We start from the raw sequence: 14,172 nt of genomic DNA on the forward strand, positions 1-14,172 counted from the left end.
TTGTGAAGCAAAACATTCAGTTTTAGTTTTCTATTGCTGCCATAACAGCATAAACTTTGATGTTTGAGGCTTAGCATCACTCATTTATTACTCACAGTTCTGTAAATCAAGTTCAGGCAGGATGTAGCTGGGTTCTCTGTTCAGGATCTTATAAAGCTAAAGTCATTGTATCAGCTGGACTGTATTCTCATCTGGAGCTCAAGATCCTCTTCGAAATTCAAGTGGTTGTGATAGCTCTGTGCAATTGTAGAAGAAACGTCTCATTTAGTCCCTCAGCCAGGAGCTGTTCTCAGCTCCTAAAGGCCATCTGTATTCCTTGCCATGTAGCCCTCTCCATCTTCAGGGTTAGTGAGAATCTCCTTCACCTCAGACCCCTTTCACACTTTCTCTTGCATCAAAGGCCCAGTCCCTTTAAATTATGTCAGGCCCATCCAGATAATCTCCCTTTCTTAAAGTCACCTGACTTGGGGAACCTTAATTACATCTACAAATTCCTTCAAAGTAGCAGCTAGATTGCCATTTGATTGGATAACTGAGAGAAGGTTTGTATACACCAGAGGATGGGAATATTGGGGGCCATCTTAGAATTCTGCCTGCCACAGCAGTGTACTGTAGGTATGCATGTAAATACATGAGTGTCATGACATACAAGGATACATAAAATACAGCAAGATGATATAAATTAAAAGTGAGGGGAAAAAGGAAGAAAATAAGTATAAATGGAACAAGGAATGAGATTACACATACACCCATATTCATATATACATATAGCATTAATATCTACATAGTTACAAAAGATGGACAACATATTTGGGCCTAGGCTTTCCTACTATGGGAAAGAGAAAGTTGGTCACTTATGTAATTCACAGCCTCCATAAGGTAAAAATATTTTATCTTTTACATAAGCAATATAATGGAGCTTTGAGGATACATTTGAATACATTTGAATTAGACTAAATTGTGTATTTCACATTGTCTTCTGTACCCCATGACTTGCTATGTAGTTTACAAGATTCATTATATATTTTAATGCTGAATTTGTCCTTGATTTTCCCTTTTATGAACGTGTAACATGTAACATGACAATCCCCTTGGATTGTAGCTAGAACCTACTGTATCATCCTGTAAATTTAGTTAGACTCCTTTAAATTATAGAAATACAACTTCTATATTATGGTGGTGAGGAACTTGAGTGTTGGAGTTGGCCAGCCAGGCTTTGAATCCCAGCTATTTTGATCATGTGTGACCCATAAGCAGTTACTTTACCTCCCTAAGCCTCTGTTTCCTTATTTGGAAAATGGAGATCAAAACAGCACCCCTCTTTCTGTGCTGCTGTGAAGATTATATGGGATAATTTTGACATGGTACCTGACACACAGTAAGAGCTCAATAAATTTCAGCTATTATTTTCGTGTAGTTAGAAACTAAAATTTCAATTACAAAATGTGTACACACCCAACAAAATTATACAGATGGTTAAAATTTGTGAACTTGGATGGAAAAAAAAATTATCCCCTAGCTGAAATTTAGAATTTCCCTCAATTATGAATGTAGGCACAAAACACAACACTATAAAATACCTGGGACTGTCCTGGTAGCAATTATATTACAAATACTGAAATATCTTAAAATCCATCTAAATTCAGCATTACTTCAAAATTATGGCAGTTGTTAGAGTTACCAATAGATGTTGTAATTTATAGGCATTTGTATTATAAATTTGTTTTTAATACTTTGATAATTACTTAAAAATAATTTTTTCCTGTGTGTTTTATGCCTCATGAACATTATTTTAAGAAGGGATCCAGATGATTTACTAGAGGGTCAAAAAGGCATATGGCACAAAAAAAATTAAGAACCAGTCCCCACAGAAACTTAAATATGTAGAAAAGGATAAAAAATTTGAGGAAATCCTAATTTCCCATTAGTAGAAGAAGGAACAAAACTGATTAATTCATATAATGAAATATTACTTACTATTCAGAGTTAAAGGTGAAGAAATGGATTCATTTCTATTGGCATGAATAAATATGAAAAACAGTATTTGACAAGGAAGGGGAGTTACATAAGAGTGATGTCAGCAAGATGGCTAACTAGAGGTTCCTGGCATTCATCCCCCCAAGAAAGGACCAAGAAATGAACAAACAGTTAACATTCAACTGAAGTGTCAATGGAAGAGCACTAGAGTGCAGTGGGGGAGTGGAGAGGTACTGTCAGTCACTGAAAGGCCAGAAGGCAGCATAGGGACACCTTGTCTCTGCTGCCCCATGCCCCTGCACCCCCCAACCCTGACTGGCCTGGAGTCAAGAGAAGAAACTCCTTTGCTGGGAAAACGTAAGCAGAGCCCCATCAGCCCCCATTACCACTGCAAACACCTACAATCCCTACTACAGGAGAATTCCACTGTCCTCACAAGCCCTAAACTGACTTTAGAGAGCCCCTGTGGATTTGCACAGCTGCATTCCTCTGGATGAGGAACATGAGATATGTACTCTCCATCCCTCAGGTGCCTGCTGTGGGGCCCAGTAGCAAATACACCTCTCCAGCCCCGTGGCTCTGTCATTCCAGCAAGCCCACATGGGTGGCTGCAATGCCACAACCCTGGAGGCTCAGAACCTGGGCCCAGGACTGGCTGTGACTCTCTCTGGTCCTGCATAGCAGGAAAACCAACCATCACTGCCTGCACTTCCAGGCAGAGAAACAGTCTGGCAAATTTTCCCAAAGCATACATAACTACCCTTGAGCTGGCCAAACTGGGCCCCTGGTAGAACAACTACCAGCCTATCTCCTAAGCCTGTGAAACAGCCCAATGCCCCCTACCTCCATGGACATGCCCCCAGGCCTACCCAGTGGACCTGTGCCCAGGCTAGGGCATGAGAAACAGTCCAGTAGGCCCAATCCCAGCATACAAGTCCTAGATGTTCCCAGCAGCCCTGTGCCCATGCCCTGGGAGACTCACTTCCAGTGGACACACCCCTAAGTCAGCTGAGCAGTCACATGACCATGCCCAGGGCCTAAGAAAGAGCCCCATGGGCTCAGCCCCTATGGACACACCCCCTGGCTGGCTAAGAGGCACAACACTGTCCCAAGTCCAAGAAACAGCCTACTTGGCCCACCTCTGGCAGACACAGTCCCAGGCCAAATGAGCATGCCTGTATCCAGGGCCTGAGAAACATCCCTGTGGCCCCAATCCCAGCAAGCAAGACCCCAAGTTGGTTGACACTGTGCACACACATGCCTCCAATTTGAGAAACAGTCCAGTGAGCCCACCCCAGCAAAGCTGTACCACCAGTGCTACAAATCCTCACAGTCTAGGCCACTGGGCACTTACAAACATCAGCAGAGTGGATTACAGCTGAAGAATCTGCACAGACACTAGAGTACTGCATCCAACTAGAACCAAAGCTAACACACCCCACCTAACTGACACTCTAACATCCACCAATACAAATACGTCTTTCCCTACAAAACCTTTCATCAAATTGGAAGAGGTGACTGTTCTACCAGATGTGTAGAAGTCAACATCAAGGAACATATCAAACATGAAAACACAAGAAACCATGATACCTCTAAAAGAACACAATAATGCTCCAGTAACACACCCAAATCATAAGGAAATACATGAAATGCCACAAAAAGAATTGAAAATAATAATCTTAAGGAAGCTCAGTGAGGTAAAGAGAATACAGCTAAACAGTTCAATGAAATCAGGAAAATAATTCATGATTTGAATGAGAAATTCAACAAAGAGCATTAAAAAAAAAAAGAACAGAAATCTTAGAGTTGAGGAATTCAATAAATAAAATAAAAAATGCAATCAAGAGCTTCAACAACAGATTAGACAAAGCAGGGGAAAGAATTTCTGAACTTGGAGGTAGGCCTTTTGAAATAACTCATGCAGACAAAAAAAAAAAAAAAAAAAGAATAAAGAAAGCCTACAGAATGTATGGAACACTATTAAGTGGCCAAATATTTACATTTTGGAACTCCAGATGGAGAAGAGAAGGAAAAATGTATAAAAAGCAGATTTAATGAAATCATAGCAAAAACTTCCCAAGTTTTGGGAAAGAGATGAACATCTAGATCTAAGAAGTTTAAAGTCCCCAAAGAGATTCAACCTAAACAGGTCATCTCTGAGGCATATTATAATCAAATTGTCAAAAGTCAAATACAAAGAAAGAATTCTAACAACAGCAAGAGAAAAATGTCAAGTCACGTATAAGGGAATACCCATTAGGCCAACAGCAGATATCTTAGTAGAAACCTTACAGGCCGGGAAAAAAAGAAAAAATATATTCAATGTACTAAAAGAAAAATATTGTCAGTAAGGCATATTGTTTTAATATTCTTTATTAAATATAAGCAAAGCTATTCCTCAGAAATGAAGGAAAATAAAGTCTTTTTCAGATAAGCAAAAACTAAGGGAAGACTAGATTAGCCTTACAAGAAACACTCAAGAGAGTTTTAGATCTGTTTTCATCACCACCATGATGAAAACAAATGTAATCATAAAACTCACTGGTAGAGGTGATACACAAAGAGAAAGAGAAAGAAATCAAACCTTATCACTACAGAAAACCACTAAGCCACAAAAATAAACAATAAGGAGGATTAAAGAGAAAGGAATATACAACCTGAAAACCATCAGTAAAACAACAGGAGTAAATCCTCACCTAGCAATAAATAACCTTGAATGTAAACAAATTAAATTCCCCAATTAAAAGACATTGAATGAATTTAAAAAACCATGCAACTGGCCGGGCGCGGTGGCTCAAGCCTGTAATCCCAGCACTTTGGGAGGCCGCCGAGACAGGCGGATCACAAGCTCAGGAGATCGAGACCATCCTGGCTAACACGGTGAAACCCCGTCTCTACTAAAAAATGCAAAAAACTAGCCGGGCGACGTGGCGGGCGCCTGTGGTCCCAGCTACTCGGGAGGCTGAGGCAGAAGAATGGCATAAACCCAGGAGGCGGAGCTTGCAGTGAGCTGAGATCTGGCCACCGCACTCCAGCCTGGGCGGCAAAGCGAGACTCCGTCTCGAAAAAAAAAAAAAAAACCATGCAACTATATGCTGCCAAATAAAAACTCACCTCACCTGTAAAAGACACATAAAGACTGAAAGTGAAGGATGGAAAAAAATAATCAATGCAAACAGAAACAAAAAGTGAGCAGGAGTAGCTGTTCTTATATCAGATAATACAGGCTATTTAAGTAAAAAGTGATAGAGACAAAGAAGGACATTATATAATAATAAAGGTATCAATTCAGCAAGAAGACGTAACAATGGTAAATATATATGCACCCAACACTGAAGCACCCAGGTATATAAAGCAAATATTATTAGATCTAAAAGGAGAGATAGACCTCAGTAAAATAACAGTTGGGAAATTTAACGCTCCACTTTCAGCACTGGACAGATCATCTAGACAGAAAATCAAGAAACATTGGATTTAAACTGTACTACAGACTAAATGGACCTAGCAGACACCTACAGAACATTTCACCCAACAGCAACAGAATACACATTCTTTTCATCAGCACATTCTACAGGACTGACCATATATTAGGTCACAAAACAAGCTCAAAAACTTTTTAAACACTGAAATCATATCAAGTGTCTTATCTGACCACAATGGAATAAGACTGGAAATCAATAACAAGAAGAATATTCAAAACTGTACAAATACATGGAAATTAAACAACATGCTCCTGACTGACCAATGGGTGATGGAAGAAATTAAGAAGGAAATTTTAAAATTCCTTGAAATGAATGAAAACAGAAACACAACATACCAAACTCTATGGGATACAGCAAAAGGATGATTAAGAGAAGTTTACAGCAATAAACACCTATATCAAAAAAGTAAAAAGATTTCTAATACCTGAATGATTCATCTTAAGAATCTAGGAAAAAATTGGGCATAGTGGTGCACATCTACAGCCCCAGCTACTCCGAAGGCTCGGGCTGGATTGCTTTGAGGCCAGGAATTTGAGACTACAGCACACTCCAATTTAGCCTGTGAAAAGCCACTGCACCCCAGCCTGGGAAACATGGCAAGACCCAGTCTCCAAAACAAGTTTTAAAATAAACTAGAAAAGTAAAAAAAAAAAAAACAAAAAACAAAAAACAAAAGCAAGCCAAATCCAAAATTAGCAGAAGGAAATAAATAATACAGATTAGAGTAGAATTAAACAAAACTGAGATTTAAAAAATAAAAAACATCAACAAAAAGTTGGTTTTTTGAAAAGATAAACAAAATCAACTAGCCAATAGTTAGACTAAGAATACAGAGAGAAGACCCAAATAAACAAAATCAAAAACAAAAAAGGAGCTGTCACAACTGATAGTAGAGAAACACACAGGATCATTAGGATCTATCATAAACAACCATATGTCAATACATTTAAAAACGTAGAGGAAATGGATAAATTCCTGGACACACACAATCTACCAAGACTGAACCAAAAAGAAGCAGCCTGAACAGATCAATAAAAAGTAATGATAACAAATCAGTAATAAAAAGCCTCCCAACAAGGAAAAAACCAGGACTGGATGACTTCTCAGCTAAATTCTACCAAATATTAAAAAAGAAAAAAAAAACAAAATCTACCAATTCTTCTTAAACTATTCCAAAAAACTGAACAGAAGAGAATTCTTCCAAACTTATTTTACAAGACCAGCATAATTTTGACACCAAAACCAGATAAGGACATAACAAAAAAACCAAACTACAGACCCTAATGAAACAAAACTACATATCCCTAATGAACATACATGCAAAAATCCTCAACATAATATTAGTAAATTCAATCTAACATCACATCAAAAAGATCATACACTGAAGATGGCCAAATAGGAACAGCTCCGTTCTGCAACTCCCAGCAAGATCAATGCAGAAGGCAGGTGATTCCTGTATTTCCAACCGAGGTACCCAGCTCATCTCATTGGGACTGATTAGACAGTGGGTGCAGCCCATGGAGGGCGTACAGAAGCAGGGTGGGGCGTCGCCTCACCTGGGAAGTGTAAGGGGTCGAGGAACTCCCTCCCCTAGCCAAGGGAAGCCGTGAAAGACTGTGCCATGAGGGACGGTGCATTGCAGCCTAGATACTACCCTTTTCCCATGGTTTTTGCACCTATAGAACAGGAGCCTGTGCCACCAGGGCCCTGGGTTTCAAGCACAAAACTGGGCAGCCGTTTGGCCAGACACTGAGCTAGTGGCAGGAGTTTCTATTTATATCCCAGTGACTCCTGGAACGCCAGCGAGACAGAACCATTCACTCCCTGGAAAGGGGGCTGAAGCTAGGGAGCCAAGTGGTCTAGCTCAGTGGATCTCACCCGTAGGGAGCCCAGCAAGAAAGTTAAGATCCACTGGCTTGAAATTCTCGTTGCCATCACAGCAGTCTGAAGTCGACCTGGGACACCCCAGCATGGCGCGGGGAGAGGCGTCTGCCAATACTGAGGCTTGAGTAGGCAGTTATCTCCCTGCAGCATAAAAAAAGCCGCCAGGAAATTTGAAATGGGTGGAGTCCACCACAGCTTGGCAGAGCCACTATAGTCAGACAGAGGATCTGTGAAAGAAAGGCAGCAGCCCCAGTCAGGTGCTTATAGATAAAAATCCCATCTCCCTGAGACAGAGCACCTGGGGGAAGGGGCGGCTATGGGCGCAGCTTCAGCAGACTTAAACGTTCCTGCCTGCCAGCTCTGAAGAGAGCAGCAGATCTCACAGCACAGCGCTCAAGCTCTACTAAGGGACAGACTGCCTCCTCAAGTGGGTCCCTGACCCCATGCCTCCTGAGTGGGAGACACCTTCCAGCAGAGGTTAACAGATACTTCATACAGGACAGCTCCGCTGGCATTTGGTGGGTAACCCTCTGGGATGAAGCCTCTAGAAGAAAGAACAGGCAGCAATCTTTACTGTTCTGCAGCCTCCGCTGGTGATACCCAGGTAAACAGGGTCTGGAGTGGACCTCCAGCAAACTCCAGCAGACCTGCAGCAGAAGGCCCTGACTGTTAGAAGGAAAACTAACAGAAGGGAATCGTTTCAACATCAACAAAAAGGATGTCCACACCAAAACCCCATTCAAAGGTCACCAACATCAAAGACCAAAGGTAGATAAATCCACAAAGATGGGGAGTAACCAGTGCAAAAAGGCTGAAAATTGCAAAAATGAGAATGCCTCTTCTCCTCCAAAGGATCACAACTCTTCACCAGCAAGGGAACAAAACTGGAGGGAGAATGAGTTTGACGAATTGACAGAAATAGGCTTCACAAGGTGGGTAATAACAAACTCCTCCGAGCTGAAGGAGCATGTTCTAACCCAATGCAAGGAACTTAGGAACCTTAAAAAAAGGTTAGACGAATTGATAACTAGAATAACCAGTTCAGAGAAGAACATAAGTGACCTGATGGAGCTGAAAAACACAGCAGAAGAACTTCATGAAGCATACACAAGTATCAACAGCCAAAATCGATCAAGTGGAAGAAAGGATATCTGAGACTGAAGATCAACTTAAGGAAATAAAGCATGAAGACAAGATTAGAGAAAAAAGAATGAAAAGGAACGAACAAAGCCTCCAAACATTATGGGACTATGTGAAAAGACCAAACCTACGTTTGACTGGTGTACCTGAAAGTGACGGGGGAATGGAACCAAGCTGGAAAACACTCTTCAGGATATTATCCAGGAGAACTTCCCCAACCTAGCAAGACAGGCCAACATTCAAATTCAGGAAATACAGAGAACAAAAACAAAGATACTCCTTGAGAAGAGCAACCCCAAGATACGTAATTATCAGATTCACCAAGGTTGAAGTGAAGGAAAAAAAGTTATGGGCAGCCAGAGAGAAAGATCATCTTTGAAGGATCACAAAACGTCAGGTTACCCACAAGGGGAAGCCCATCAGACTAACAGCAGATCTCTCTGCAGAAACCCTACAAGCCAGAAGAGAGTGGGGACCAATATTCAACATTCTTAAAGAGAAGAATTTTCAACCCAGAATTTCATATCCAGCCAAACTAAGCTTCAAAAGCGAAGGAGAGATTAAATCCTTTACAGACAAGCAAATGCTGAGAGATTTTGTCACCACCAGGCCTGCCTTACAAGAGCTCCTGAAGGAAGTACTAAACATGGAAAGGAACAATCGGTCCCAGCAACTGCAAAAACATACCAAATTGTAAAGATCATCAACACTATGAAGAAACTGCATCAATTAATGGGCAAAATAACCAGTTAGCATCATAACAATTGGGTCAAATTCATACACTACAATATTAACCTTAAATGTAAATGGGCTAAATGCCCCAATTAAAAGACATAGACTGGCAAATTGGATAAAGAATCAAGACCCATAGGTGTCCTATATTCAGGAGACCCATCTCACGTGCAGAGACACACATAGACTCAAAATAAAGGGAAGGAGGAATATTTACCAAGCAAATAAAAAAGCAAAAAAAAAAAAAAAAAAAAAAAAAAGCCAGCAATTGCAATGCTAGTCTCTGATAAAACAGACTTTAAACCAACAAAGATCAAAAGAGACAAAGAAGGGCATTACATAATGGTAAAAGGATCAATGCAACAAGAAGAGCTAACTATCCTAAATATATATGCACCCAATACAGGAACATCCAGATTCATAAAGCAAGTTCTTAGAGACCTACAAAGAGACTTAGACTCCCACACGATAATAGTGGGAGACTTTAACACCACACTGTCAGTACTAGACAGATCAGCGAGACAGAAAATTAACAAGGATATTCAGGACCTGAATTCAGCTCTGCACCAAGCAGACCTAATAGACATCTACAGAATTCTCCACCCCAAATCAATAGAATATACATTCTTCTTAGCACCACATCACAGTTATTAGAAAATGTACCACATAATTGGAAGTAAAACACTCCTAAGCAAATGCAAAAGAATGGAAATCATAACAGTCTCTCAGACCACAGTGCAAGCAAATCAGAACTGAGGATTAAGAAACTCATTCAAAACCACACAACTACATAGAAAATGAACAACCTGCTACTGAATGACTACTGGGCAAATAACAAAATTAAGGCAGAAATAAATAAGTTCTTTGAAACCAATGAGAACAAAGACAAAACACAACATACCAGAATATCTGGGACACAGCTAAAGCAGTGTTTAGAGGGAAATTTATAGCACTAAATGCCCACAAGAGAAAGCAGGAAAGATCTAAACTCAACACTCTTTTTAAAGTGTGCTTTAAAAGAACTAGAGAAGCAAGAGCAAACAAATTCAAAAGCTAGCAGAAGACAAAAATAACTAAGATCAGAGCAGAACTGAAGGAGACAGAGACATGAAAAATCCTTCAAAAAATCAATGAATTCATGACAAGATCAACAAAAACACCATTAGCCAGGCTACTGGAGAAGAAAGGAGAGAAGAATCAAATAAACGCAATAAAAAATGACAAAAGAGATATCACCACCGATCTCACAGAAATACCAATTACCATCAAAGAATCCTATAAAAACCTCTATGCATGGGAGGGCGGAGCAAGATGGCCGAATAGGAATAGCTCCAGTCTCCAACTCCCAGCATGAGTGACACAGAAGACAGGTGATTTCTGCATTTTCAACTGAGGTACTGGGTTTATCTCACTAGGGAGTGCCGGACAATCGGTGCTGGTCAGCTGTTGTAGCCCGACCAGCAAGAGCTGAAGCAGGGCGAGGCATCACCTTACCTGGGAAGCGCAAGGGGGAAGGGAATCCCTTTTCCTAGCCAGGGGAACTGAGACACACAACACCTGGAAAATCGGGTAACTCCCACCCCAATACTGCGCTTTAAGCAAACAGGCACACCAGGAGATTATATCCCACACCTGGCCGGGAAGGTCCCACACCCACGGAGGCTTCCTCATTGCTAGCACAGCAGTTTGCGATCTAACTGCAAGGCAGCAGTGAGGCTAGGGGAGGGGCACCCGCCATTGCTGAGTCTTCAGTAGGTAAACAAAGCCCTGGGAAGATCGAACGGGGTGGAGCTCACAGCAGCTCAAGGAGGCCTGCCAGTCTCTGTAGACTCCACCTCTGGGGACAGGGCACAGCTAAACAACAACAACAACAACAACAAAGCAGCAGAAACCTCTGCAGACGCAAACGACTCTGTCTGACACCTTTGAAGAGAGCAGTGGATCTCTCAACACGGAGGTTGAGATCTGAGAACGGACAGACTACCTGCTCAAGTGAGTCCCTGACCCCTGAGTAGCCTAACTGGGAGACATCCTCCACTAGGGGCAGACCGACACCCCACACCTCACACGGCAGAGTACACCCCTGAGAGGAAGCTTCCAAACCAAGAATCAGACAGGTACACTCGCTGTTCAGCAGTATTCTATCTTCTGCAGCCTCTGCTGCTGACACCCAGGCAAACAGGGTCTGGAGTGGACCTCAAGCAATCTCCAACATACCTACAGCTGAGGGTCCTGACTGTTAGAAGGAAAACTAACAAACAGGAAGGACACCCACACCAAAACCCCATCAGTACGTCACCATCATCAACAACCAGAGGCAGATAAAACCACGAAGATGGGGAAAAAACAGGGCAGAAAAGCTGGAAATTCAAAGAATAAGAGGGCATCTCCCCCTCCAAAGGAACGCAGCTTATCACCAGCAACAGATGAAAGCTGGACAGAGAATGACTTTGACGAGATGAGAGAAGAAGGCTTCAGTCCATGAAACTTCTCAGAGCTAAAGGAGGAATTACATACCCAGTGCAAAGAAACTAAAAATCTTGAAAAACGAGTGGAAGAATTGATAACCAGAATAATTAATGCAGAGAAGGCCATAAACGAACTGACAGAGATGAAAACCATGACACGAGAAATACGTGACAAATGCACAAGCTTCAGTAACCGACTCAATCAACTGGAAGAAAGAGTATCAGCGATTGAGGATCAAATGAATGAAATGAAGCGAGAAGAGAAATCTAAAGAAAAAAGAAGAAAAAGAAATGAACAAAGCCTGCAAGAAGTATGGGATTATGTAAAAAGACCAAATCTACGTCTGATTGGGGTGCCTGAAAGTGAGGGGGAAAATGGAACCAAGTTGGAAAACACTCTTCAGGATATCATCCAGGAGAGCTTCCCCAACCTAGTAAGGCAGGCCAACATTCAAATTCAGGAAATACAGAGAACGCCACAAAGATACTCCTCGAGAAGAGCAACTCCAAGACACATAATTGCCAGATTCACCAAAGTTGAAATGAAGGAAAAATTGTTAAGGGCGGCCAGAGAGAAAGGTCGGGTTACCCACAAAGGGAAGCTCATCAGACTAACAGCAGACCTCGGCAGAAACTCTACAAGCCAGAAGAGAGTGGGGGCCAATATTCAACATTCTTAAAGAAAAGAATTTTCAACCCAGAATTTCATATCCAGCCAAACTAAGTTTCATCAGTGAAGGAGAAATAAAATCCTTTACAGAGAAGCAAATGCTTAGAGATTTTGTCACCACCAGGCCTGCCTTACAAGAGACCCTGAAGGAAGCCCTAAACATGGAAAGGAACAACCGGCACCAGCCATTGCAAAAACATGCCAAAATGTAAAGACCATCGAGGCTAGGAAGAAACTGCATCAACTAAGGGGCAAAATAACCAGTTAATATCATAATGGCAGGATCAAGTTCACACATAACAATATTAACCTTAAATGTAAACGGACTAAATACTTCAATTAAAAGACACAGACTGGCAAACTGGATAAAGAGTCAAGACCCATCAGTCTGCTGTATTCAGGAGACCCATCTCACATGCAGAGACATACATAGGCTCAAAATAAAGGGATGGAGGAAGATCTACCAAGCAAATGGAAAACAAAAAAAAGCAGGGGTTGCAATACTAGTCTCTGATAAAACAGACTTTAAACCATCAAAGATCAAGAAGGCCATTACATAATGGTAAAGGGATCAATTCAACAGGAAGAGCTAACTATCCTAAATATATATGCACCCAATACAGGAGCACCCAGATTCATAAAGAAAGTCCTTAGAGACTTACAAAGGGACTTAGACTCCCATACAATAATAATGGGAGACTTCAACACCCCACTGTCAACATTAGACAGATCAACGAGACAGAAAGTTAACAAGGATATCCAGAAATTGAACTCATCTCTGCAGCAAGCAGACCTAATAGACATCTACAGAACTCTCCATCCCAAATCAACAGAATATACATTCTTCTCAGCATCACATCACACTTATTCCAAAATTGACCACATAATTGGAAGTAAAGCACTCCTCAGCAAATGTACAAGAACAGAAATTATAACAAACTGTCTCTCAGACCACAGTGCAATCAAACTAAAACTCAGGACTAAGAAACTCAATCAAAACCGCTCAACTACATGGAAACAGAATAACCTGCTCCTGAATGACTACTGGGTACATAACGAAATGAAGGCAGAAACAAAGATGTTCTTTGAAACCAATGAGAACAAAGATACAACATACCAGAATCTCTGGGACACATTTAAAGCAGTGTGTAGAGGGAAATTTATAGCACTAAATGCCCACAAGAGAAAGCAGGAAAGATCTAAAATGGACCCTCTAACATCACAATTAAAAGAACTAGAGAAGCAAGAGCAAACACATTCAAAAGCTAGCAGAAGGCAAGAAATAACTAAGATCAAAGCAGAACTGAAGGAGATAGAGACACAAAACACCCTCCAAAAAAATCAATGAATCCAGGAGTTGGTTTTTTGAAAAGATCAACAAAATTTATAGACTGCTAGCAAGACTAATAAAGAAGAAAAGAGAGAAGAATCAAATAGACACAATAAAAAATGATAAAGGGGATATCACCACCGACCCCACAGAAATACAAACTACCATCAGAGAATATTATAAACACCTCTACGCAAATCAACTAGAAAATCTAGAAGAAATGGATAATTTCCTGGACACTTATACTCTCCCAAGACTAAACCAGGAAGAAGCTGAATCCCTGAATAGACCAATAGCAGGCTCTGAAATTGAGGCAATAATTAATAGCCTACCAACCAAAAAAAGTCCAGGACCAGATGGATTCACAGCTGAATTCTACCAGAGGTACAAGGAGAAGCTGGTACCATTCCTTCTGAAACTATTCCAATCAATAGAAAAAGAGGGAATCCTCCCTAACTCATTTTATGAGGCCAACATCATCCTGATACC

General features: G+C 41.0%; 1 protein-coding gene across 1 annotated transcript in view; it reads right to left on the bottom strand.

Annotated features, from left to right (window-relative positions):
* Positions 1–14,172, bottom strand: part of CBR4 (carbonyl reductase 4) — a 149,664-nt gene that overhangs the window by 54,085 nt on the left and 81,407 nt on the right. Inside the window, exon 5 of the transcript XR_004053655.1 lies at positions 96–236. The gene's annotated coding sequence lies outside the window, so the exon portion shown is untranslated. The remainder of the gene's footprint in view (positions 1–95; positions 237–14,172) is intronic.

This window comes from Rhinopithecus roxellana, chromosome 2 (genome assembly GCF_007565055.1).
Source record: "Rhinopithecus roxellana isolate Shanxi Qingling chromosome 2, ASM756505v1, whole genome shotgun sequence".
NCBI classification, from domain to species: Eukaryota; Metazoa; Chordata; class Mammalia; order Primates; family Cercopithecidae; genus Rhinopithecus; species Rhinopithecus roxellana.